This window comes from Gorilla gorilla, chromosome 16 (assembly GCF_029281585.2).
Source record: "Gorilla gorilla gorilla isolate KB3781 chromosome 16, NHGRI_mGorGor1-v2.1_pri, whole genome shotgun sequence".
NCBI classification, from domain to species: domain Eukaryota; kingdom Metazoa; phylum Chordata; class Mammalia; order Primates; family Hominidae; genus Gorilla; species Gorilla gorilla.
This window is the reverse complement of record NC_073240.2, coordinates 87,384,381-87,406,709: the sequence shown is the minus strand read 5'-3', so window position 1 is coordinate 87,406,709 and position 22,329 is coordinate 87,384,381. Positions and strand designations below refer to the sequence as shown.

The 22,329-nt window shown below is 38.5% G+C and overlaps 1 protein-coding gene and 1 non-coding gene across 3 annotated transcripts in view; one reads left to right on the top strand and one right to left on the bottom strand.

Annotated features, from left to right (window-relative positions):
• Window positions 1-22,329, bottom strand: part of AGBL1 (AGBL carboxypeptidase 1) — a 948,924-nt gene that overhangs the window by 846,106 nt on the left and 80,489 nt on the right. The gene's annotated exons all lie outside the window — the stretch shown is intronic.
• Window positions 9,607-9,679, top strand: LOC115930942 (small nucleolar RNA SNORD74). Its single transcript, XR_004067525.1, has one exon. It is a non-coding gene; the product is annotated as a small nucleolar RNA SNORD74 (small nucleolar RNA).

The following is a 22,329-nucleotide window of genomic DNA, read 5'->3' as shown; positions in this document are numbered from 1 at the left end:
GCTTCTCCAAGGAAACTGTAAACTGCAAACGCCACATGTAAACTGCTAGAATTGTACTACTAGGGTTTCCTTTTGCTTCTTTTATTCTGATCTTAGAGATCCTCCTATAAAATATTTGAGTGGAGACCTATATCAAACTCCAGCATAATCCGATGTGACTTATTAATTAAAACTAATACTGAGAGAACAGCTCTGCTTCTGCAACGCTGAAACAGCAAAGAAAACTATTCTTTAGTTCAAAAAAAGGAGGTAATCAATTTCCTGAATATTCAAGGGGTAACTTCTTGTGAAAGAGAGTAAATGTAATTTAGAAAAAGGAAATTAATTTGGAAGTACTTGATTTGCATTCTCGAGAATATTCTAGGGGCCATTTGGGCCTATAACACTAGACCAAAGCTCTCATGAGACCATAAATCTAAGAATATAAAGAACTGAATATATATATAGAGAGAAATATATAGTTAGATACTTTGTGGGAGACAGTAAACAGCAGATAGGATGTAGCAGAAAATTGAACTATTCAGGTTGTAAACAAACACAAGGAATTTCCCTAGCATGCAAAAATCCTAAGATGACATAGGGAGAGAAGGGAAAGGGAAGAAGAGAGGAAGGGAGGAAGAGGAGCAGAGAGAAAAAAAGGAAACAAGGGAGAGAGTGGACAAGATATAGAGGCAAGACCTTGAATTGGTTTATGCCTTTCTCTCCCATTACCACTCATCTCAAATGTTACCTTATATTAATATCCAACCAATTATTTGTCCCACCGAAACCAGTCCATTTCTTGCTTTATGCATTTGCTAGTGCTTTTATTCTATGCTCAAAAAATCCTTCTCTATTTTATTCCCTTCCTTTCCATCCCCAACACTGATGAGTTAAATCTAGTTCATCTGTCAAAACTCCCCTCAATTCCTTTTTGAACGAATGAATGCATGATCTAATTATTGATGATGGTGTTGTTAGTTATAATGCATTTGCCTGTAGCCACACAATCAAAAAGAATATATTTTCGACTAGATAGTACTGAAATTATTTTCATTTAATTTTAATAATTATAAAAGTAATTTCTAATGTTATACAAAAAATAAATCATTTACCCCCCACCATTCAAAATAACTAGTTATTGGTATCCTTCTTTAAAGATTTTACTATGCATATTCTTTAATATAAAGAGAACTTTTTTAGTTTTTTGACTGATGTATTGACTTATTATTGGCATGCAATAAGTTATACACATTTAAAGTGTATAACTTGATGAGATTTCATGTATGTACCTTTGAAACATCACCACAATCTAGATAATGAATGCCAATATCCTCCTCAAATTTTCCTCATTCTTCTTTATAATCCTTCCCTCCTACCCCATATTTACCTCCAACCCCCACCTCCAGACAGCAATTCATCTTCCTTTTCTCACCACAGTTTATTTTACATTTTCTGGAATTTAATACAGTGGTATAATACAGTATATACTTTTTTATCTGGCATCTTTCATTCAGCATAATTATTTTGAGATTTATTCATGTTGCAGCATATATCAATAATTTTCTCTTTGTATTGTTGAACAATATTCTATTGTATGAGAACATTACAGTTTATTCACCAGTTGATACATGTAAGGATTGTTTCCAGTTTTCGGCTATTACAAATAAATAATGAAGCAATGAAAATTTGTAAATGAGTCTTTGTAAGCATATATGCTTTCATTTCTATTGTGTAAATGAATACCTAGAAGAGGAGTGGGTGAACAATATGATAGGTGTGTGTTTAATATTTAAGAAACTGCCAGACTGTTTTCCAAAGTGGTTGCACCATTTCTCCATTCCCACCAGCAAAGTGTGAGTGTTGGTGTTCTTCTTTGCCAGTTCTTGTGGTGGTTAGTCTTTTAATTTCTAACCATTCTAAAAGTAAGTAGTAGTATCATATTACAGTTTTAATATGCATTTCCCTAATTAATTCTGATGTTGAGCATATTTTATGTGCATATTTGCTATCTGTATATCTTCTCTAGTGACATATGTGTTCAAATCTTTTGTCCATTTTTAATTGGATTGTTCTTTTTTATTATTTAATTTTAACTGTTCTTTGTATATACAGAATAAAACTTTTTTACAAGGTACATGATTGGCAAATATTGTCTCCCAGTGTGCAGCCTGTGTCTTCATTCTTTTAATAATGCCTTTTGAGCTACAGAAGTTTTTAATATTGATAAAGTACAGTTTATCAATTGTTTATAAATTGTGTTTTCACTGCTATTACATAAATAATTTTTGCCTAGCTGAAGATCACAAAGGTTTTCCTCTGTGTTTTCTTCCAGAAATGTTATAGCTGTAGGTTGCACATTTAAGTCTATGATCCATTTTATATTCATCTTTGTTTATGTTGTAAAGTATAAGCTGAAATCTATCATTTGCACATGAATAACCAGATTTTCCACCACCATTTATTGAATATACTATTATTCCTCCGTGAAATTTGCCTGTGCCAAAAATTAATTGTTCATGCATGGGTTTATTTTTGAAGTGTCTATACTGTTCCATTAATCTATCTTGACACTGATACCCCACTATCTTCCATACTGTAGCTTTATGATAAATCTTAAAGTATTCTTTGTCCTCCAATTTTGTTCTTTTTTTTCAAATTGCTTTGGCTATTCTAGGTCCTTGGTCTTTCCATATGAATTTTATAATCAATGTATCAGTTTCTACAACATACAGAAAGCCTTCACAATTTTCACTGGGAATGCAACGAATCTATAGATCAATTTAAGGAAAATTGACATTTTGCCAATATTAAGTCTTCTGAACCATTACCTCTAGTTATCTCTCTATTTATGTCTTCTTTCATTTGTTTCAGCATTGTTTTGTAGCTTGCAGTGTACAGGTCTTTTACATCTTTTGGCAGATTTATCCCTAAGTTTTTACATTTATATTGCTATTGTAAACTATATTATTAAAAATTTTCAGTGATGTATTTCCAATAATTTGTTGCACTATGTAGAAATATAAATTTTTTGTATGTTGATCTTGCATCCTGGAACCTTGGTAAACTCACTTATTAGTTCTTGTAATTTTTTTTGTATAGATTCCGTTGGAATTTCTACAAAGATAATCATCTGCAAATAGTTTTACATCTTCTTTACCCAGATGGATGTCTTTTAGTTCTTTTCCTTGCCTTATTTCACTGACTAGAATCGCCAGTATAATGTTAAATAGATTTAATGACAGTAGACATTCTAGTTTTTTTTCTGATCTTACTGGGGAAGCATTCAGTCTTTTAACCATGAAGTATGATGTCACTTAACAGTTTTCATAGATGTGATTTATTGAGAAAGTTCCCTTCTATTTCTAATGTGTTTTGCTTTTTATTGGGAAATGGTAGATCTTGTCAAATGTTTTTTCTGGGTCCATGGAAATAATCATATATTGTTGGTTTTTTAAAATTTTTATATAATAAATCATATATAATGATTTATTTATTTAACCACGTGTTAAACCAGTCTTGCATTCTTGCAACAAATATCACTTGATCTTGATCTTGTATATATTGTCGACAACAATTTACTAAAATTGGGTTAAGAATATTTGCATCTCTGTTCTTAAGAGATATTGGTGTCAATACCATACCTGCTAACCTCGAGGCTTTAGTCATACAAAGAAAATGGCCTTTCTATATTGTTCTTCTGTGCTCTCATAATGCTTAACCATGTCTTTTACTTAAACAATTCCAGGAACTGGCCTTAGGAGATCCAAAATAGGGAACCAAGATTGCAGAGTGCCCCATCTTGGGAGGGAATGCTGAATAATTAATTTATTTACAGCCTTGTTGCTGCTGGCCAGACCACCAGGTGGCCCATTACTCGAGATAATCATCACAGCCAGATGATGCTAACCTATATCCTCTACACTTCGCGTGCTTTGTCTGGGAAAAGTCTTTTGGCCCCATGTCAATTTCTATTGCATTGAGAGCCCAGGAACCCCTGGTCAGTCAGGGATGTTTGCAAAGTTTACTCGTGTTGTAGCATGTGTCAGAATGTCATTCCTTTCTATGGCTGAATAAAATTCCATTGTATGAATATTTAAAAAAAGAGAGATATTGGTTGGAAGTTTTCCTTCTTTGTAAAGTCTTTGCCTGCTTTTGGTATCAGGGTAATGCTGGCTTCATTGAATAAGTTAGAAAATATTGTCTCTTCTTAAATTTTCTCCAAGAGTTTGTACAGAATTTTTATTATTTATTTTTAAATGTTTGGTAGAATTCGCCAGGGAACTCATCTAAACCTAGACTTTTCTTTGTGGGGATAATTTAACCATACATTCAATTCAATTACCAAATATAGGGCTATATAGGTTATCTTTTTCTTCTTGGGTGAGCTTCGATAGTTATGTCTCTCAAGAAATTTTTCCATTTCATCTAAGTTGTCCAATTTATTGGCACAAAGTTGTTCGTAGTATTCCCTTGTTATCCTTTGCATATCTACAGAAATTGTAGGAATTTTGCCTCTCATTTCTGATACTGGTCATTTGTGTCTTCTCTCTTTTTCTTATCAGTCTGGATTGGATTTTTTGTTTGTTTGTTTTGTTTTGGCAGAGTCTCGCTCTGTCATCAGGCTGGAGTGCAGTGGTGTGACCTTGGCTCACTGCAACCTCCAACTCCCTGGTTCAAGGGATTCTCCTGCCTCAGCCTCCCATGTAGCTGGGATTACGGGCAGGTGCCACCACACCCAACTAATTTTTTTGTATTTTTAGTAGAGACAGGGTTACATCACGTTGGCCAGGATGGTCTTGATCTGCTGACCTCGTGATCTGCCCACCTTGGCCTCCCAAAGTTCTGGGATTACAGGTGTGAGCCACCACACCCAGCCTGGAAAGAAGTTTTATCAATTTTATTGATCTCAAAGAATCAACTTTTGATTGAATTGCTTATTGTTTTTCTATTTGTAATTTTATTTATTTCTATTCTGATTTTTCTTATTTCCTTCATTTTACTTACTTTATATTTCAATCTTCTTTTTCTCCTTTCTTATGGTGGAAGCTGAGGTTGTTGATTAGAGATTCCATCTTTCTTCTTTTCTGATATGTGCCTACTGGTCTATAAATTTCCCCCAAGAATGTGTCATCCCAGAGATTTTAATATGCTGTACTCATTTCATTCAGTTCAAGATACTTTCTAGTTTCACTTTTGATTTCTTCTTTGACCTATAGTTCCTTTAGAAGTACATTATTTAATTTTCAAATTTTGGGGACTCTTACAGAAACCTTTCTGTTGTTGATAATTTAATTTCCTTATGGTCAGAGAACATACTTAATACCATCTGAATTCTTATAAATTCATTGTGACTGGCTTTATGGTTCATAATATTATCTATCTTTGTAAAAATTCCATTGCAGTTGAAAAGAATGTATAGTCTGCTGTAGGTGGGTAAAGTATCCTATGAATATCAGTTAAGCCACATTCATTGATAGTGTTATTTAAATCATCTATATTCTTACTGATTTCCTTTCTACTTATTCTATCAATTATTCAGAAAGGGTTATTAAAATCTCCAACTAAAGTCATGGATCTATCTATTTTTCCTTGCAGTTCTATCAGTTTTTACATCAATTATTTTGAAGCTCTGTTATTAGGTAAACATTTAGGACTTTTATTTGTTCCTAATAAACTGACCCTTTACTATTACAGAATTACCTTTTTATACCTGGCAATATTCTATGCTCTGAAAGCTACTTTATTTGATATTAGAAAAAGCTTCCTAGCTTTCTTTTGATTATCATTAGCTTGGTATATCTTTTTCATCCTTTTACTTTTAACCCACTCGAGTCTTTATATTTAAAATGTGTTTATACACAGCTCTGAGTGGAGAGACTTCAAGATGGCTACCTGGAGGCACCCAGGGAATCTCTGAGGCATAGAAGGAGAGGGAAGCTAAGCATCTGGCCTGGCCAGGATTAAGAACAGCTCTGTGTCAGAAGAAACTCCGCAATGCAGGGAAAAGGTGAGCAAAGGATCCCCAGGACTCCACATTCCCACAGACTCCTGCAATCCTAGCCACAGGAGAGCCCCTCAGCCCTCATGGGCCCTGAAACTAGTATATGAAGCTGCCTAGAGTTCATACCATGACATTGTTCCAGAGATGTAGTTCAGGCTGGATCCCACACACTCCCCAGACCCAAGCAGCTGCAGCACACAGCCATTTTAAGAGCCCAGGCCCCACCAGATGATATCCTGCCCTGGGGCCCAACAGCCCCTGAATTTCCACATCCATGGAGCCCCACTGATATTTCCTCATGTCCACCAAGTAGGCTGGCTGGACCCAGCATTGCAGCCAGGTCCCCAGCACTCTAGCCCACGCGGTGTTCTACACCCTAGTGAATGGCAGTGCAGTGCACCAGGGAAGCTTTCTCCAGGACAAAGGGAGCTGAAGCATGCACTCCCCGGAACCTGAGAGCCACCTGACTGGGCTGCTGCCACTGACAGCAACCTTGCATCCCCAGACACAGACACTCTGCACATGCATGTGCTTTCAGCAGGCTTGGAGTCTGGTCTGTCTAGGAGCCTTCCTGGGGCCTGGAGACAAGCCTGTCCTCACCACTGCCACCACCATGACCACACCATCTAGGGACCTACACATCAATATTGCTTGCCAGTTTGGGTGCTTATGTGCACCATCAGCAGGCTTCAGGACAGGTCTGCCTCACCTGGCATCATTCCCCGTGCTAGCACAACCAGGGAACTTGGAGATTAACCCGCTCTACCCACCATTGACCTTACTGGAGAGATAGACTCCAATTCAATAATAGTTGGGGAATTCAACACCCCACTTTCAGCATTGGACAGACAATCTAGACAGAAAATCAGCAAAAAAACACTAGATTTAGACTGCACCTTAGAACACGTAGACCTAACATTTACAGAACATTTCACCAAACAGCTACAGAATACACATTCCTCTCATCAGCACATGGAACATTCCCCAGGACAGACCACATGTTAGGCCACAAAATTAATCTCAGTAAATTTTAAGCATCAAAATCCTATCAAGTATCTTTTCAGATCACAGTGGAATAAAACTAGAACTCAATAATAAAAGGAAATATGGAAATATGTGAAATTAAACAACATGCTCTTGAATGGCCATTGAGTCAAGGAAGACATTGAGAAGGAAATTTAAAAATTCTTGAAATAAATGAAAGTAAAATTACAACATACCAAAATCTGTGGAATACAGTAAAAGTGGTGCTAAGAGGGAAGTTTATAGCAAAAAAATGCCTATGTCAAAAAAGTAGAAAATTTCAAATAAACAATTTAGTGATGCACCTCAAGGAACTAGAAAAGCAAGAACAAACCAAACCCAAAATTAGTAGAAAGGAATAATAAAGATCAGAGCAGAACTAAATGAAATTGAGACTAAAAAAATACAAAGGATCAATGAAATGAAGTTTTTAAAAAATAAATAAAATCAATAAACTGCTAACTGACTAACAAAAAAGAGAGAAGACCCAAATAAATAAAATCAGAAATGACACAGGAGGTATTACTCCTGATACCACAGAAATACAAAGAATAATTAGATGCTATTATGAACAACTATATGCTAGCAAATCAGAAAACCTAGAGGAAAATGATGAATCCCTGGATACATACAATCTACCAAGATTGAACCAGGAAGAAATAGGAAATCTGAACAGAATAATAATGAGTACAAGATTGAATGAGTAATAAAAAGTCCCCTAACAACAACAGCAGCAACAAAAACTCAGGACCAGATGACTTTACTGATGAATTCTACCAAACTTATAAGGAAGTACTAACACCGATTTTTCTAGAATTATTCCAAAAAATTAAAGAGGAGGGAATTCTTCCTAACTCATTCTACAAAACCAACATTACCCTAATACTGAAACGAAACAAGGATACAACAAAAAAAGAAACCTATAGATCAATATCCCTAATGAACATAGATGCAAAAGTCCTCAACAAAATATAGCAAACAAAATACTAGCAAACCAACAACACATCAAAAAGATAATATACCATGATCAAGGGGGATTTAACCCAGGAGTGCAAGGATGGTTCAACATACACAAATCAATAACTGTGACATATCATATAAACAGAATGGAAGATAAAAACCATACAGTCTTCCCAAAAGATGTAGAAAAGGCATTTCATAAAATTGAACATTCCTTCATGATAAAAAACTCTTAACAAATTAGGCATAGTAGAAATATAATAAAACATAAGAAACGTAATAAAACATAAGAAACGTAATAAAACATAAGAAACATAATAAAAGCCACATGTGACAAACCCAGCTAGTATCATAATAAATGGAGAAAAGCTGAGAGAATTTCCTCTGAGAACTGGAACAAGACAACAATGCCCACTATCACTATTCATACTCAACATAGTACTAAAGTTCTAGCCAGAACAATCTCTAGCAAGAGAAAGAAATAAAAGGCACTTAAATTGGAAAACAGAAAGTCAAATTGTCTCTCTTTTTATATAACGTGATCTTATATTTAGAAAAACCAAGACTACACAAAAAAACTCTTAGAACTGATCACTGAATTCAGTAAAGTCGCAGGATACAAAATCAACAAATATCAGTAGTATTTCTATCACTAATAAGAAACTAGCTGAAAAATAAATCAAAAAAGCAATCCCATTTACAATAGCTACAAAAAATAACAAAATGCCTAGAAATAAATTTAACCAAGAGGTGAAAGACCTCTAGAAGGAAAACTACAAAACACTGATGAAGAAATTGAAAAGGACAGAAACAAATGGAAAGACACCCATGCTCATGGATTGAAAGAATTGATATTGTTAAAATTAATCTTGAGACTATACTACTCTAAAGCAATCTACAGATTCAATGCAACCCCCATCAAAATACCAATGACATCCTTCACAGAAATAGAGAAAAACCTCCAAAATTCATATGAAACCACAAAACACCCAAAATAGCCAAAGCAATCCTAAGCAAAATGAACAAAGCTGGAGGCATTACACTACCTGCCTTCAAAATATAATACAAAGCTATAGCAACCAAATCAGCATGGTACTATCATAGAAACAGACATACAGACCAGCAGAGCAGAACAGAAAACCCAGAAAGATATTCACCTATTTGTAGCCAATTGATTTTTGAAAAAAGCACCAACAACATGCTTTGGGGAAAGGACAGCCTCTTCAATAAATGATGATGGGAAAACTGGATATCCACATGCAGAAGAATGAAACTAGACCCCTATCTCTCGGCACATACAAAAATCAACACAGAATGGATTAAAGACTTAAATATAAAACCCAAAACTATGAAACTACTAGAAGAAAACACTGGAGAAATTCTTCAGAACGTTGGTCTAGTTAAAAATTTTATGGCTAAGATCTCAAAAGCACAGGCAACAAAAACACAGACAAATGGGACTACATTAAACTAAAAAGCTTCTGCACAGAAAAGGAAACAATCAGCAGAATGAAGAGACAACCTGCTGAATGAAAAAAAAATATTTGCAGACTCTCTGGTGGGGGACTAATAACCAGAATACACAAGGAACCCAATTCAATAGCAATAAAACATATAATTCCATTAAAAAGTAGACAAAGGTTTCTGATGAAGCCTATGTTGGTAGAGACACCTGAGAGTATTGATGAATGCCAACAGCTTAAATGGAGAAAATGATAATAATAAAGTGGGCAAAGCATCTAAATAGATATTTCTCAAAAGAAGACATACAGGTGGCCAACAGATATATGAAAAAATGCTCACTATCACGAATCACCAAGAAAACACAAATCAAAACCACAATGAGATATCATCTTACTTTAGTTAGAATGGCTGTTATCAAAAAGACAAAAAAATAACAGATGCTGGCAAGGATGTGGAGAAAAGGGAACTCGTATACCCTGTTAGTCAGAATGTAAATTTATACAGCCATTATAGAAAACAATATGGAGGTTTTGAAAAAAACTAAAAATAGAACTATCATGCAATCCAGTAATCACACTATTGAATATTTAACCAAAAGAAAGGAAATCAGTATATTAAAGAGATACCTGCTTCCCATGTTTATTGCAGCACTTCGCAATAGCCAAGATATGGTATCAACCTAAGTGTTTATCAACAGATAAATGGATTTTTTAAATGTGGTCTATATCCACAATGGAATACTAGTCCACCATTAAACAAGAATGAAATCCTGTCATTTGCAGCAACATGGATGGATCTGAAGGTCATTATGTTAAGTGAAATAAGCGAGACACAGAAAGACAACTACCACTCACATTTTTCTCAGTCACATGTCTGAGCTAAAAAGTTGATCTCATGGGGATGAAAGTCGAATGATAGTTACCAGAGACTGGGAGTGGGGAAGGGAGAAGAGAAATCGGTTAATGTGGGTACAAACACAGTTAGATAGAAGGAATAGGTTCCAGTGTTCAATAGCATAGTGAAGTGATGATAGGTAACAACGATATCTATTTCAAAATAACTAGAAGATTTGAAATATTCCCAACACAAAGAAATGATAACTGTCCAAGGTGATGGATATCCTAAACACTCTGATTTTATCATTACACATTGTGTGAATGTATCAAAATATCACATGTGCTCTATAAACATGTATAATTATTATATATCAATAAAAAATTTTAAGCGTGTTTCTTATATGCAGCACAATTTTAATTTTTTTATTTCAATAGGTTTTTGGAGAACAGGTGATGATTACATGAATAAGTTCTTTAATGGTGATTTCTGAGATTTTGGTGCACCATCACCTGAGCACTGCACACTGTACCCAATGTGTAGTCTTTTATCCCTTACACTCCTCCCACCCTTTCCCCAAGTCTCCAAAGTCCATTTTAACATTCTTATGACTTTGCACACTCACAGCTTGGCTCCCACTTACGAGTGAGAACATACGATGTTTGGTTTTTTATTCTTGAGTTACTTCACTTAGAATAATAGTCACCAATTTCATCTAGGTTGTTGTGAATGCCACTATTTCGTTTCTTTTTATGGCTAAGTGGTATCCCACGGTATACTTATACCACAATTTCTTTATCCATTTGTTGATTGGTGGGCATTTGGGCTGGTTCTATATTTTTGCAATTGTGAATTGTGGTTCCTATATGCAGCAGAATTGAGTAACTGGTTTATCGATATGATTATATATTTACCCTTCCATAGAGTATGCAACATTGACATCTGAGTGGAGAGGAACTCCACTCAGGAGTTATGTTAATGGTTAGGTTTAAGTCTACATTCCTGTTAATTTTTTGTCTGTTTGTGACACCTGTCCTTTAACTACCTTTTTCTCTTTCCTGGCTTCTTTTGGATGAATTGAATGTTTTTATAACAATTTACCTTCTTGTCAACTCATTAGCCGTAACTCTTAACTGTTTTAGTGGTTGCTTTAGTGTACATTTTCAAATTATCATAGTCTACATTTAATTGTTAATATACCATTTAATACATAAGACACTTACAATAGAATACTTTTATTTCTCTCTTCCTGATCTTTGTGCTCTTGTTGTCATATATTTTAACTTTACAAAAAATATAAACTCCAGACTACATTGAGATTACCTTTATTTAAATACTTAGCTATTTTTAAAGAGACTAAAATAATAATCTAAAATCAAATATATTTACTCATGTTACCATTTCTAGTGCTCCTTGGTCTTTTGAATAGATACATCTTTCCACTCGTATCATTTTCCTTCTGCCTGAAGTTTTCTTTTAATATTTCTTGGCGTGAGAGTCTGCTGTTGATGATGTCTTTTAGTTTTTGTATGTCCGAAAAGTCTTTATTTCATCAGCAGTTTTAAAAGCTATTTTCATTGAGTACAGAATTCCATACTTTAAAAATGCTGCACCATTGTTTTTTCCCTTGCATTGTTTCCAACAAGAAATCTGTTAGATTCTTATTTTTGTTTCTGTGTACATAATGCATCTTTTTTCCTTTCCTGGGTGCTTTGAAGATTTTTTTTTTTTTTTTGTCATTGGTTTTGAGTTTTTTGTTTGTTTTTGTTTTTGTGGAGACAGAGTCTTGCTCAGTCGCCCAGGCTGGAGTGCAGTGGTGTGATCTCGGCTCACTGCAACATTCATTCACCCACCTGGTTCAAGCAATTCTCCTGCCTCAGCCTCCTGAGTAGCTGGGATTACAGGCATGAGCCACCATGCCCAGCTAATTTTTGTATTTTTAATAGAGAGGGGGGTTTCACCATGTTGCCCAGTGTGGTCTCGAACTCCTGAGCTCAGGCAATCTGCCCAACTCAGCCTCCCAAAGTGCTGGGATTACAAGCATAAGCCACCACACCTGGCTGGTTTTGAGAAGTTTAATTATGATTTTCCTTGGAGTCATTTTTTTCATGTTTCTTATGCACATGGTTTCCTGTGTCCCTATCATTTTTATTGTATCTCAGAGATTTAAGCCTTTATTTCCTCAAATATTTTTTTCTGTCCCTACCTATTTCTCCTCTCCCCAGTGGCTCAAATTATATGTATTGGGCTGCTTGAAGTTGTCCCATAGTTCACTAGTGCTCTCTTCTTCTCAAATCTCTTCTCTGTGTGTTTCATGTTGGAAATGTTCTGTTTCTGTATTTTCAAACTAATCTTCTCTTCTGCCACATCTAATTTTCTTGAATTCAATCCAGTGTATTTATCTCCTATACACTGTAGATTTCATCTCCAGAGGTTCAATTTGGGTTTTTCTTATATCTTCTGTGTCATTACTTAATTTTTGAACATGTGAAATATCGTTAGAATAGCTCTTTAATGTTCTTGCCTAATAAGTATAACATCTATCTCAGTTCTGGTTTTGATTGAATAAATTATCTCCTCCTCATGGGTAGTACTTTCTTGTTCCTTTGCATGCCTGATAATTTCTTCTTGGATTCTACACATTGTGATTTTACCTCACTTAGTACTGAATATTTTTGTGTTCCAATAAATATTCTGAGGCTTTGACTTGGGATGCAGCTAATTTACTTGGAAGTAGTTTTATGATTCAAGGTCTTGCTTTTAATATTTGTTTGGCAGGACCAGAGCCCTGGTCTACAGCTAACGCTCAGTCTAGAGGTAACAACAGTCAGCTCTTTGTATTCGTGGGTTCCACACACATGGATTCAACCAACTGTGGATTAAATATATTTTTAAAAATTGCATCTGTGCTGAATATGAACAGATTTTTCCTTGTCATTATTCCCTAAACAATAGAGTCTAACGACTTATTTACACAGCATTTACATTTGTAGGTATTATAAGTAATTTAAAGATTTAAAAGTATACAGGAGGAAGTGCATAAGTTATATGCGACTATTGCAGTATTTTATATGAAGGACTTGGGCCTCCACAGATTTTGGTATCTACAAGAGGTCTTGTAACCTATCCTCTATGAATATCGAGGGATGACTTTATTCCTCCCTACTGAGGAAAAATCCTGTGTACTTTATCCAATGTCCCACGAGTCATGAGGTTTTCCAGTCTGTCTTTCAGAACCAAGTACTACTTCCAGTCCTGTGTGTGTGTCAGATATTGTTCCCTCCATTTCCTGCAGGTGGTCTTTCCTTGGCTTTGGCTAATTTCCCTATAAGCACACCTGCATATCCAGCTAAATACCTGAGGGTAATACCTGAAGATCTCCAGAGTTTTCCTTCTGTGCAGCTTTCTTTCTAGTACTCTGTCCTACAAATGCTATGCACCTTGGTTTCTCCAGGCCTTCAGCTCTGTCTCCCAACTGTTTCTTTAACTCAGGGAGTCTGCTGGGCTGCAAGTCGGTTCATTGTCCCTGCACTGCAATCTAGAAACTCTCTAAGACAATGAGCTGGGGGAATTTAAGGGCTTATCTCTCAGGAATCACTGCCCTTCGTTGCCTAATGTCCATCAACATTGGTTTATATATTTTATCTCTAGTTTGTTTTTTAAGGTGGTAACACTCTAATATCTTAGTAGACAATAGAAGAATGGTAATATGTAATTCACAAAGAGGAAATAAAAAACAGAGAAACTCGTAAAAATATTCAACTATCCAATAATCACAGAAATGCAATTTAGATCAAGACAACAATCTCACAAATCAAAGTAATAAAAATTTAGAAAAATGGTAATATTTATTGTTGGTGAGGATTCAATTACATGGACATTCATATGCTGCTGGGAATGTAGATTATATCACTCTGAACTTTGAGACTTACTTTTTCTAGTCAATATTTTATCATAAGCTGTTTCCCACAACAAACATCGTTCCTAACCTATTTTTGTGTGTTGCTTCATAATATGATATGGATATATATCACTTTTACCAAGCATTCCCTATTATTGAGCTTTTTCAGGTTATAATATTTCCAATTATAAATAATACTGTGATTGATATTTTTGCACATAAATCTTAGTTCACATTTCTAAGTGATTTTTTAGGACATAGTTTAAGAAAAGAAAAATTGGGTTAAGGAATAGGAATTTTTTTGTCTTGATACATATCACTCATTGTTTTCATGCTTTTTTGTCTTTGCTCTTGCTTCTGCCTCTGTCTAGAACGTGGTGCTCTTATAAAATTAACAACCAGAAATTCCTTCCCTATTTCAAATCAAAATCTGCCCTCTCAGTGAATTCCTCCTTGCTAATTCCTGAGCAGACTGAAACACTCCCTCTTAAATATCCCCCCCCATGATCACATTAATCTTATTTGTTTACATGCTAATGTGTGCATGTAGCTATACAATCCTTAAGGGCAAGGACTGTGTCTTTTCAACTCAATGCCCACAAATCTCTGACAATAATAAAAGCCCCACAATACTACTGAATGAATCAATGGATAGTTAAAAGAGGACAACTCAGGCAAACCAAAACAACAGTGTTCATTCATTCAACTGGCATTTATTGAATACCTATGATGCACCATATGAAATAAACTCAGACCTGATTTATACTAATTCACTCCTTTTAAATAACCATTTATTGTTCTCTACTCATTTTTCTCATTAGCTTTGTTGAAGATGACTAATGATCACATAGAGATCTAATATTAAAATAGCACTATCATTGAACTTAGGCAGAAAGCTTTCAATCTGTCCTCATCCTACAATCTCTGCCTAAACTCTTAAAAGCAGCTAGCTTTCCATGGCTACACATTTGTGTGATGGCCTCCTTTTGACGCTTTCCTTCCCAGCCAACTGAGTTGGCTTGTCTCTGCTAAACAAGCACATCTCCAGACACTGCACCCTCTCACAACCCCACAGGAAAACCAGAGTGTGTTTTCTTCCCCCATCTGCTTTATAATTTGTGGTGCCTGAGTGTGGAATCCATCCCTGAAGAATTTAGAATTCTATTAGAAATATCAGTTCCCGGGCCAGGCACGGCGGTTCACGCCTATAATCCCAGCACTTTGGGAGGCTGAGGTAGGCGGACTGCCTGAGGTCAGAAGTTCAAGATCAGCCTGGCCAACATGGTGAAACCCCATCTCTACTAAAAATATAAAAATTAGCCAGGCATGGTGGTGGGCACCTGTAATCCCAGCTACTTGGGAGGCTGAGGCAGGAGAATCGCTTGAACCCAGGAGGTGGAGGTTGCAGCGAGCCAGGATCATGCCACTGCACTCCAGCCTGGGCAACAGAGTGAGACTTGATCTCAAAAAAAGAAAAAAAGAAATATCAGTTCCCTCAAAGTAAAAGGTGAAACCACAAGAGTCCCTCCTGATAAGAGTCTTTCCATACCTCCCCCCAGTTCCTCAAACTCCCTTTCCTCCATATTTGTAGGTGGTTACAGTGTTGTGAGGAAGGTGTGATTTACAGGAAAATACAAATTTCTTTGCATAAGCTCCTCACTGAGTCAGGCTGGGCAAGAAGATTAACTTCTACGGCAAGTGAAAGTTCCTAGAGCCTGCCTCTAGTCTCTAGAGGGAAAACTGAGGGAAATCTATAGAGAGGTACGAGCTGTACAAGCTTCAGCAGATAAAGGTGGAAATGCAATTTCTGTAGAGGACCCTCGTCAGAGGAAAGTGGTACATGTAAGGCCTCCCCAGGATATGAAGGACCAAGGGAGGTTTGTCTTGTTTTGTTTTTGGAGGCCTGTCTGTGTAACTTATTTGATCCATCCAATATCAACATATCAAGCAGCCTTCTCGCTGTCCAGCATGTCATCCTCAGGAATAAATACAGAACCAGCAATGGGAAAGATCTGCTCACCAGTCCAACACACCTGAATCAGGACAACCCACAAGCAGGATGAGTTCCTGAGCTCCTCCTCCTGAAGGAATCTGGTCCACCACCCAGGTGACAGGGGATTAGAGAACACCTCAAAGGTGAGAAACAGGGACTAGAGCCCCCCTGGATGGCACTGCCAGACCAAGCCCTTATCAAGCACCAAAAGAATACCTGAGACATTTCAAGGAAGACTCTCCAAAGTGTAGGGTCGCCTGAGGCCCAGAGCCCAAAGCAGAGGCCCTGTCTGCTCAGCTCTGTGGGCGTTTCTGAGAAAGGCATTATAAAGGCATTTCCACCGGATAGGGAGCTGGTCATTTCACAAGCCCAAGACTGGATCAGAACGCAAGGCCTTCCTCATACACTACATCATTCTTGTTGGCATAGGCTGTCGGCAATTTGAGGTCCCCAAGCAACATTTCTCCAGCACTTAACATTGAGACAGGCACATAGAATGTTGTCAAATAAAAGTCCTAATTCAAGGCATGTTTGTTCTGTAATATGCAGAAAAGTGTCTTGGAGTAATAAATGGTGCCTTGAAGTTAGGGTAGAAGGCTTGGTTCAGCCTCTCTGGGTTTCAGTGACCTCATTTTAAGATGAAGGAGATGATAAGAAGGTCCCTTAAGACCTTCGAACTTTAGATCCTACAACTTGAATATCTATGGCTTGCCCTTATCAGGAAGAGCTCAGTGGCTTCTTAAGAAGATGAAAGGGCTTTAACCCTATAACTCTAGTTGCCAAGGCTTAATTCATGTAGGAAACTATTCATTCCCCATCAGCTACAGGCTTGGAGTCAGGTTGCAGATGCAATAATAACTCTGCTAGTAACTTGAGCTCATGGTGCACGCCCCCAATATCAGCGCTTGTGAGGCTGGGGTGGAATTTTTTTGCTCCTGTTCCAAGGTATTTGAATTGGAGTGCTCTGGAGACAAGGTACAAGCAGAAAGTGCTGAGACATAGAGTGAAGCCCCACTGTGAGGCCATGCCCTGGAGACCACAGACTCTAATGTTGAATGGGGAGTCATGAAGCCGTTAGTTGGGCTGGGAGGGAATTAAAACCCAGGGGGAATTCAGTAACTATTTTAAGAAACAGAAAAAAATCCATTTCTTGTAACTTGGATTTCCATTGTCTCAGTGAAGTGTAGCTGAGTCACCCACTCACTCATGATCTCATGGAATCCATTAGCTCTGGCTGAGTCTCACTCATCTATCAGCTACTATGATCAGATAAAGTGGAATGGAGTGATGGTTGGAGAAAGCCCAGAAGACCCGGCTTTGGGCAGAGGCAGTGAGTGATTTGGGGGCAGGGAGAAGAGAAGCAGGACATTTTTTCTAGCTCATAAATTGCAGATGAAATCACCAGAAAGGGCTGCCAATAAAGCAATGCCCAGTAATCCTGCACTCAGGCAGAATTCTAAGGCCAGGGAGGCCCTAGAAGATTGGTCCTTTGGAGGGAGAATATCACCTAACACTATTCCAAGCACAAGGAGCTACTAGGACAGCCAACAGGAGACTAAGGTGAAGAATTTGCTTATGAAGCTTGCTTGAAGACCAAACATATCCATCTCCTCCCGTTGCCAAGGTGTTTAAGCCCAGGTACTCCGACCTCCACAATCTCATAACATGAGACTGACCCTGAGGGTAAAGAGATAAATCATAGCATGACCTTCCTGCTGAAAACCTGAGAGGGCATTAAGAAGGTGGGGATACTAAAGATGTTATCCTCTGTGAGGGTGAGACCAGCATGGTCTTGAGCAAAACACTTCCTGACTTCCTGTGTCCTTGGGGCAGCTCCAGAGAAAATGAAGGTGAGCGGTGAGGGAGCTATCCCAGCCTGTGAGCAGCCCGAGTCCTCTTTCTGGAAGTGTGGAGCAATGGTCAGAGAATACAATGGGCTTCAAGACCTGGTCTCTGCTAGGAAGATCCAACCCATTTCCAATTGGCTATGATATTTATAAAGCAAGGCAAGCCAGCAGAGTTTAAAATCCTGGAAGATACACTGATGATAACATCTGATAACCCAGTTTCAAAGGTTGGGTTCAATATTACACTGTGAGAATCCAAAAGGATCAGAGGGGATGTGGCTGTACTTTGGAAAAGGTCAAGCACGTGGCCAGTGGAAATGGTCCTTATTATTATCAAAATCTTCAGGCCCATCCTGGGAATGACGGCACAAAGGGACAGCCTCCAGCAGAAAGTGTTGAGACATGGAGTAATCACAAGCTTTCCTAAGGTCACAAGATAAGTCAGTCGCAGACAAGTAATCTGTCTTTTCCTCAATAAATTTCCCTACTTAGTGAGTTTGGACAGCTCAAAGACAGCTTTAGTGCAGATAAACAAGCTTGTCCACAGTGGAACAAACGAGCAAGAGGTAGCACACTCTGGCCCAGTGTCATTTCCTCCTCCCTACTTCTATAAAAAGCACCCCCAGAAAAGTTTAAGCCCCAGCTGAGTTCATTAACAGACCAAACACTAGAAGCCTATTTCAAATAGACAGCAAAGTTTTAATGTGAATACTGTCCCCACATGCCCCTCCAATTCAGATCTTTCCCTTCTCCAATCTCTGTCGGTTCCCCCAGACAACTCTAAAAGACTCTGAACTTTTTTCTTCCCTCCAGTGAGAGAAACTTTGCTCCCTTTCAAGCTGGTGGCTGCTGCTTCGCAGTCTCTCAGAATGAGTTCTCTCCCAGAAGGCACCTCATTCCCTCATGCAATAGAGCTCTTGGGAGGTGTGCCAACTGATGTTTCAGACATGTTTGGATGGGGCAGAACCCTGCATGTGCAGCCAGCCTGGGATCAGGGGGAAAAAAGGTAACAAATATGAAGTGCCTAGCATAGCACCTACTCAGTACATTCTGGCTTTCATTCATTACTACATAGGAAATTCACCAATAATTTTTTTAATATTTCTTTTCAATGTATTTATTTAATTTTATTTATTCATTTTTTTTTGAGACAGAATCTCACTCTGTCTCACAGGCTGGAGTGCAGTGGCGTGATCTTGGCTCACTGTAACCTCTACCTCCTGGGTTCAAGCGATTCTCCTGCCTCAGCCTCCCAGGTAGCTGGGATTACAGGCATCCACCACCATGCCCAGCTAATTTTTGTATTTTTAGTAGAGTTAGGGTTTCATCACGTTGGCCAGGCTGGTCTCAAACTCCTGATATTAGGTGATCCACCCACCTCAGCCTCCCAAAGTGCTGGGATTACAGGCATGAGCCACCATACCCAGCCCTCATTTATTTATTTTTAAGACAGGATCTCAATTTGTCCCCCAGGCTGGCATGCAGTGGCATAGTCATGACTCACTGTAGTCTCAAACTCCTGGGCCCAAGCAACTCTCCCACCTCAGCCTCCTGAGTAGCTGGGACTACAGGTGTGCACCACCACACCCAACTAATTTCCTGTAGAGACAGGGTCTGCCTACGTTGCCCAAGCTGGTCGCAAACTCCTGGCCTCAAGCGGTCCTCCCGCCTTTGCCTCCCGAAGCACTGAGATTACAGACATGAGCCACCATGCTCAGCCTCGTTTGAATTTAATTAAGAGCCTATTATTATCTAGGCACTGGGCTAGGAGGAATAGAAAATAACAAGATACATATAATTTGATTTCTACTTTAGGAAGTACAGAATTTAGGGAGGAGAAAAGACACCCAGGCCAATATAGTACAGAGTCCAATAGAATGCATGTCGAAAGAAGTTCTGAACAAATCTCTGGAGGATGGTTGAGGAGAGTAGATTCCTTTTCTCTGATGAAATGGAGCAGGTGGCATCCAGTGAAGTCTGGAGACTGGGTAAGACTTCTACCACTGCACAAGGCAGCATGGCATTCCAGAGGAAGGGAGAGACCTGGGGAAGAAGAGGGAATGCCACACTCAGGGATAGCTGGCTGGAAAGAGAGATGAGAGCAGGAATGAGAAACCACTCTGGAAAGGGAAGCTGAGGCACATTCCTGATGGCTTTGAAGTGAAGCGAGACCAACTAGAGGGCTATCATAGCAGTTTAAGTCTGACCATAACTGTTCCCACTAGCATGGGACTCATGAGGAGCCAAAGGAAGGAAGTTGGCACAAGCCAACACAAGTGTGTGCAGCATGGTGGGTATTTGGGAAGTGGAGGAGGCCTGAAATAGCTGCCTGCCCTGGGCTGAGGGCTGGCACAGGGCCACAGAGGGTTAGTGACATTGCTCTTCATGTCCCTTCTCTCTAGCAAGTACGTGGTTGGAGCTTCTGTTGTAAATCTTGCCCTGAGTACTATCTGGAGACAGAGCTTCATTGGAGGACAGCTGCACATCTAATTTTAGGTTCCTGCTAGAGAACTAGGGCAGGTCTAATCTCCACAGGAGGGAGGAGTCATCATGACACAACACTGGGCATCTGCTCCTACAAAGGCATCCCGGAATAACTCTCCCATAGCATGCTAGCATTTGGAGGATGATACTTAGTAGAGCTATCCATGCCCCCTGACATGCGACTTCATCCCTTCCCTGCAAGACCCCCCTTGAGCCCACAGGTTCTGTCATCCAAATGGCTTGAGTAGAATTCATTTGGGTATGTCTTAGTTACTATTCTCAGGATGGAGTTTGTGAAAGATGGAAATTGGCAGGACGTTCTCATCTCCAGACTCTTCCCCAGCCTCTGCCATCTGATCTGCAGCAGGCAACCAGACATCCCATAGTATTTGTATTAATAATGATTAACAATGTCATAGCATGTCAAAGCACACGATGCCTTTACACATTATTTTTTATTGCCCACAATAAACCTAGGAGGTAAGACTTGACATTCATGCTTTAAGAAATGTCAAAGTTTAGTTAAGAAAAGTTAAATGACTCGCCAAGGAATCTGGTAGAAGGAGGCTTACAGAGCTGGTCTTCCAATTTCATTACCTTTGTTCTTATCTTGCTGTTGATGAGTAAGGATAAGATAGAAAACAAGGTAGCTTTGGGAAAGAATTCAAAAGCAGAGGGAATAGATATTTAGCCTTTGAGAGGAAATAGCCAACTGATGGAGGAGTAAGACTCCTCTATCATTAAGCAAATTGTTCCATGGGTATAAGCCATTTAGATGGAAAAGAAATTTAAGCAAACTTTAACTGCATATGATCGTCTTACATATGATGGTTGTAGAAATAAAATGCTGGAAATAGACTGTATAAGATACGCCAGTGGTGGCTTAAGAGCTGAGGCTCATGTATCAGACAGGGTTTAAATCCCAGCTCTCTCACTTAAAACCCAGCATGTTACTTAACTTCTTTCAGTTTCAATTTATTTTCCAGTAAAATTGGGGGCAATAATAGCACTCGCCTTGCAGAGCAGATGAGAGGCTCAAAGGAGGTAATGCATGCTAAGAGCTTAGCACAGTGCAGGGCACCTAATAAACACCATGCCAATGACAGCTATATTGTAACGGTTGGTGGAAAAGCCTCTTTCCTACAGAGGTTTGGTTTTAATATGGCATTTGACTGAAGAAGGAGAAACAACTTGCCCAAAATTTACAGAAAAAATCAGACATGTAGAAATATGCCTGGAATCCCTGGAAGGCTCCTTTTGTGATTGGGAGCACCCTACTCCCACTCCCTTAATCCCTGGTATTACTTTCCCACTTGCCTCTGACACTTTGATCAGATCTGTGCCTGAATTCAACTCCCTTTGCAGGAGGAAAAGAAAGCATTAAAAATGGCAACTAGTGTGAGTCTCTGAGGAAGAGGTTTCTATGCTTTGTTGATTTCTCCCCGCTACCCAACAAGTTTGGCCTGAATGAGGAAGACAATAAAAGCTATGAGCACCCCAGAAAGAAGAGACCTAGTGCCTTGATACCCATGGTTATGTGGGACGAGCTTCCTAGGGGAGCCTTCCAAACAACATGGTACCCAAGTGGCAGAGGAGAAGACTGAGTGAGACCCGTACGTGGATGAGCCCAGCAGATATCACAAAGATTTTCACATAATCTAAAGGAAGAAACCAGATATTCCTGACCTTCTGAACAGCTGAATTATGACAGCATCAGATTAGAAGAAGCCTTGTGAATAGGGCAGAAAGATAAAGTTCATAGATGGTTAACCAAAGAACATGTTGAGACTGCAGATGTCAGCAGCAAAGGCCTGCACACAATGATAAAAATGAGACGTAT